At 38.1% G+C, this 6,000-nt stretch overlaps 1 protein-coding gene across 2 annotated transcripts in view; it reads right to left on the minus strand.

Annotated features, from left to right (window-relative positions):
* LOC108667921 (U-scoloptoxin(01)-Er1a) overlaps positions 1–6,000 on the minus strand; it is a 28,548-nt gene that overhangs the window by 19,419 nt on the left and 3,129 nt on the right. The gene's annotated exons all lie outside the window — the stretch shown is intronic.

Genomic DNA, 6,000 nt, shown 5'->3' on the forward strand with positions numbered 1-6,000 from the left:
CTCTGTACACTTCAGGCAGCTCTGTACACTTCAGGCAGCTCTGTACACTTCAAGCAGCTCTGTACACTACAAGCAGCTCTGCGCATGTCATCAAACGCAGGACAGATTCAGAGCAAACAAGAGCTTCGCGTGCCTGAACTAAAGCCTCGCAGAAAGACAGACCTCCCAGGTGCAGTGGGGCCATGCTTTCAAAACTCGCTAAGTGAACGTAAGTACTTACGCACTATTTTCTTGTCTATGATTGGTGGATTTTACTTGAAAGGCCGTCAATGATTGGCTGATGAACTTACGATCTCTTAACTTTTTTGGAAAGTATGGACCCTCAGTTGCGTAGCAGTCCCTCGACATGGAGTCACATTAATGTTGGTGGTGCGCGGAGACGCCGTGAATGAGGCGTGGCCATAGCAAGATATTTTTAAAATGTTATGCACATCTTCTAAGTTTTTATTCATGCCAAATAGATATAATTATGCCAATATTACAATATTACAATATATTACATATTATTAATATTAATATTGATAATATTACAATGTTAATTGTAATAATGGCTCAGTACATGCGCAGTCACGGAATGCGCAGCTAGGTGATCCTTTAGACTTTAGTTCGTAAATGAACTGTATTTTTCTTGATCAAGTTATAATGATGCATTTGAAGAAGTGTGAAGCATGATATCATCACGACTGTCATTTTGAGTAGTTGAAAGCACGGTTACNGAAGCTTCATACAAGTCGCCCAATTTATATCAATTTCAGGTAACTTGGATTAGTGGATTGATCAATCAAAAGCAATATCCAATTTTTGTAGATAGTTATCTAGTTTAAAGCCATTCCCCCCGAAATGGTATTGTTAGTATTAAAATCATATATTTACAACATTGAAAGTATAGATTTTGATAAGATGCGACGATTAGATTTAATCAATAGAAAATTTTCTAAGCAAAATAACATTTGATTAGGAATAAATATCGGGAGACATGGAGTGTAATTATTTCCTATGGAAAACCTTTAGGCAGCAGTCGCAAGAAAGAAGCAGGCACAAATATTGGCAGTCACATTAATATTTTAAAGCTTCGCCTGTCTGTTTGGTGCCAAAATAATACTTAACAATTCATAATCATTGAATAACAAGTCTATAACGTTGATACGATGACGCTGATGCTGCGGGGCATATTTGGCTTATGGAGTGAACCCACAGCAACGCTTGTATTAAAAATGAAGTACCGTAGACAAATAACGAAACCTTGCTTCCTATGCCACTCTTTCCATTGCAATATGTTATTGGGAAAATAGCAGATTTTCCTTCACAAGGAGGACACACTTTACCATGCAGGACCTATAATTTCAAAACTCGCTAAGTGAACGTAAGTACTTACGCACTATTTTCTTGTCTATGATTGGTGGATTTTGCTTGAAAGGCCGTCAATGATTGGCTGATGAACTTACGATCTCTTAACTTTTTTTGAAAGTATAGGTCCAGTTGTGTAGCAGTCCCTCGACATGGAGTGAGCCGTGTTGGTGGTGCGCTGAGACGTCAGGAATGAGGCGTGGCCATAGCAATATATTTCTACAAAGTTATGCACATCTTCTAAGTTTTTATTCATGCTAAATAGAGATAATTGTGCCAAAATCAAAGGCAAATAGCTGTCGCACGCGCTGCTGGAAACTGTTAATTGTAATATACTATTGTATATTACAATATTAATATATTACAATATTAATTGTAATATTGGCTCGGTACATGCGCAGTCACGGAATGCGCAGCTAGGTGATGCTTTAGACTTTAGTTCGTAAATGAACTATATTTTTCTTGATCATGTTACAACGATGCCTTTGAAGAAGTGTGAAGCATGATGTCATCACGAGTACTGTATTTTGAATAGTTGGCAGCACGGTTACTGAAGCCTTAAATACGGTTACTAAAAGTACTAATTTTCTACCAAGTAAGCAACCTATTTTTATCATGAGTCGCGCGTCGTCTTGGATACGGGACATATGATATACTAGTGCTCTCGCTACGTCGCACACGAGGAAGATAAACAATGTTTAATCAGATTATTATTTGATAAATACGTGTATAAATTCTATTGATATTATTCCTAATCATCAAAATATTTCAAAATAAGAATGGATTTTTATAATTATTTCCTTTCGTCACGCTTTACTCGCCAAGGATCGACACCCCATATTGGGCGCGTCAATAGCTTTGATAACCTAAGCATTGCTATTGAATAGAAAGAATAGAATAGCCAATAAACTTCTCTCATACTGTTTTTTTTCTTATCTGCAGGTTGACGGAAATTTTTTTTGACATGTCATGTCAACCGCGAAAGATGTCAACTCGCGGTTACTTAGGAGGAAGTAAGTTATATGATGTTTTTTTCGATCGAAGGACCTGTTTTTAGATTTCCTGTGGACAAGTCGCAAAAAGTACAAGAATCGGGGACAGGCCACATCAGGCTTACTTCTCAGCGCCCACATCACTATTCTATGCTATGATGTCCTAACTCTGTTGAGAGATGCGATGCCAAAAACTGGTCTCGAAGTTGTGGCAAATTCATGTGAACTATAATGCAGCAACGTAACTCGCAGCTAAATACGAATAGAAATTGAATCAAAATATGCACTGATGACTCATCACCTCATAACAAATCATTCATATGCCAACATAATGGAGTTCCATTATGGTGAGACATGTATAAGTGTTCTATAACAGTATAATGTTCATTGGTTTAAATTAGAAGTAGAATAAAAGTGTCGGCACTGAAGAAATAGGCCCATGGCCTGTTGCCAATTAACTAATTGAAGTTAATTAATTGATATTAATTCGTAATCATGAAGTAATTTCAACATGCTGCACTGCGAAACTCCAAGAACCAACAAATCGGATGATAATTTCACAAGATGACTCATAGCGTCCGAGTTGACCCGTCCAGTCAAAGTCAGGATTAATGAACGCTTAGTTGGCTTGACCCAGATGGAGCTATAGGCAGTCCAGAACTGATCACAGCCGGAGAAAGGAACATGGCCAGTGGCAAGCTGCCCTGCCTCTGCGACTGCTCAAAAAAATTTATGTCCAGGTAACTGACTCATCGAAGTTACAGTTCAGTCTAATACCATAGCAACAAAGACGGCCTTCGGGTTATCTATTTGCTGTACGCGTGGCCTATAGTTTATGTGTAACGGAATTAAAGTAGCATTACCTGAAAATATTCACGTTTGATCGTTCAAAGTCGAAGTGGATTTATGAGGTCTTCAATATCGCTCTAAGATATTCACAGATATAATTATTGTCCTTACAATTTAGTGATCCGCGCAAGCATCAGTCGATCATTTTGATACAAATACATTTTCGATACAAAATTTAAAAAGAAAATGGTTCAAAACGTGACGCAAGAAAATGAAATGCAGAGACCAGTCATGTAGAGCCACGTTTTATTTGGATTAATTTTGAGCCGAAATTTATTAGACAATAAATTGATTGCATTTAAAAAACGCACAGGGACAGAAAGCTTTCAAAAAGTTTTCGATTATTTTTTTTATTTTTAGCAAAATTAAGAGAGACGGCAGTATGCCCTATAGTTCGTGATTGTAAAAGTACACTTGGCTAGAGCAGGCTAAACGATAGAAAATTGAATTGTATCTAATTCGATTTTTGATTAGATTAAATTCAGCCCATGCATTTGAAAATTGCTCAGCAGGATTACTTGAAGTAAGGAAGAATTGTTCGTCGTAAGTTACGAACAAAATACAAACTGCCGAACTACAGACATAGTGGAGTTTACGCTCACACTGTCAGTCGGACATAGCACATAGGATTTGGTGACTCATGAATATGAGGTAAACGTTTAAAAAAAGTATAATTCAGTACTCACTGCAGTGAGTAATAGAGAGCGCATTTTCTCAAATCGACGAAAACGTGAAGTCACGGACGGACAGACAGACGGACGGACAAACGGACGGACATGACAAGCACAATATAGCGCCTTTTTTCCATAAATGAGAAAATGCGCTAACAATAGCCTGGATTTTTTGCTGGGATCATTTCAGTTATCTGTGAATTTTGCCATTTTATTTGAAAGCAATAGAAATAGTTTTATAATATGTTATTGACTTCTTAACTCCAATTATGCACGGATTCAGAAAACATTTTAACTTATCTTCCTCTGAAAGACATTGACCCGCACAAATCCGATTGTGAACACCAGTGATTTCGTGAAAACTTATTTCCGTGGTCGGCGTAAAGTAGCTTTCGCTCTCAATGCGTATCATATCCAGTGAACATATGCGTGAATTATATCACAAAATTTTATGAATTTGCTATCATTTATCATTTTGCTATCATTTATATCATTTGCTTTCATGTACACAAGAACTTCGAAACACAAACTTCCGTCAGCATTTTAGTTAAACAACGATTTAATTCGGAATTTGAATAAATACGTATTTTATTATCTTCAGAAGAGGTCACGTAAGCGAGGTTCAGGAAGTCATGTAACGGCCCTTGACACATCTTCTGCTCGCAACGCTCAAGGCTTCCGATGCCGGAAGAAGAAAGTGTCATCGCGAATAAAACTTGCCTACTACGGAAAGGTAGGAAATTACGCAAAAGTCTGGACCTGTGATCGCAATTAAACATTCATGGCCATTGAACTAATATTATATTTAATCGGTGGTGATAGTAATGTTTAGTTGAAACTTTTGTTAAAATAGGGTATGCGTAAGTTGAATTAAGGAAAGACGTTGGCTAGGCAGATTTCTTTTTACACTATTTAAACCTAATTATTTTGACCAGGTAGCATATAATGAGAAGACTGACGACGCACAAAAATCATTATATACACCGGACAAGCACGCATAGCAAATAATACGTTAGAAAAGTTTAATAAAAATTATATTTTGCAGCAATTTATCAGTGCTTACGCTGTACGATTGAAGAAGAGCGAGCCCCGTCAATGCACCGCCAAGTCAGGACAAGATATGATTTGATTGCGTCAAAGTCTTTGATTGCGTCAAAGTCTTTGATTGCGTCAAAGTCTTTGATTGCGTCAAAGTCTTTGATTGCGTCAAAGTCTTTGACTGCGCCAAAGTCTTTGACTGCGCCAAAGTCTTTGATTGCGTCAAAGTCTTTGATTGCGTCAAAGACTTGGCCAGAATACTGCCCTGTCTTTCAACAAGCTGTTCATGCAGCATTTGTACGAGCTGTTCACGTAGAATTTGTATTTGATTTCCACATGGTCTAATTTACCTGCTGCACTGGTCTAATTTTTACCTGCCGCACTGATCTAATTTACCTGCTGCACTGGTCTAATTTACCTGCTGCACTGGTCCAATTTACCTGCTGCACTGGTCTAATTTACCTGCTGCACTGGTCTAAATCAACTACCGCATAGGTTTAATTTAATTACGCATATGTCTCATCCAACAGCCGACTTGGTCTAACATAATTACTGAGGCGGACTTAATATTGTGTACAACATCCCGATGCTGCTGGGGCAGGCTTAATATTGGTTTGATGCAAATATAAATGTGCGTAGCATTATGGAGACTGAAACTCTGCTCATTACGACATGCATTGTTCTGCATATACGGTATGCTCCTTGTGACATGCTGTATGCGGCGTGTCCTCACGCATTCAACAACAAGAAACAATAATTCACAGGCGAAAATAATTGACAAGAAAACTGATCGAGATCCTCACTCAATTGAATTGTTTAGATTTCCGACCTGCATGAGAGTTTCTTCCTAATTCGCTTATAGAGATATTACAGAAATGGCAAGAACAAAACACGTTGATATATTGAAAGAAAAGCTCTACGCACAAGTCGGGACCAAACTTCTCGCTTCGAATCACCGACATGTGGAACAGCCTTCCCGATGACATCGTTGGCGCTCCAAGTATGAACGCGTTCAAGAACAGACTAGATAAAGCTATGGAAAAATATATGTTCAGATTTGAAATGCCTAGCTCCTTATCGAACCCGGTGGAAGTCTAGTAGCT

This window comes from Hyalella azteca, unplaced genomic scaffold (assembly GCF_000764305.2).
Source record: "Hyalella azteca isolate HAZT.00-mixed unplaced genomic scaffold, Hazt_2.0.2 contig13214, whole genome shotgun sequence".
In the NCBI taxonomy this organism is placed as follows: domain Eukaryota; kingdom Metazoa; phylum Arthropoda; class Malacostraca; order Amphipoda; family Hyalellidae; genus Hyalella; species Hyalella azteca.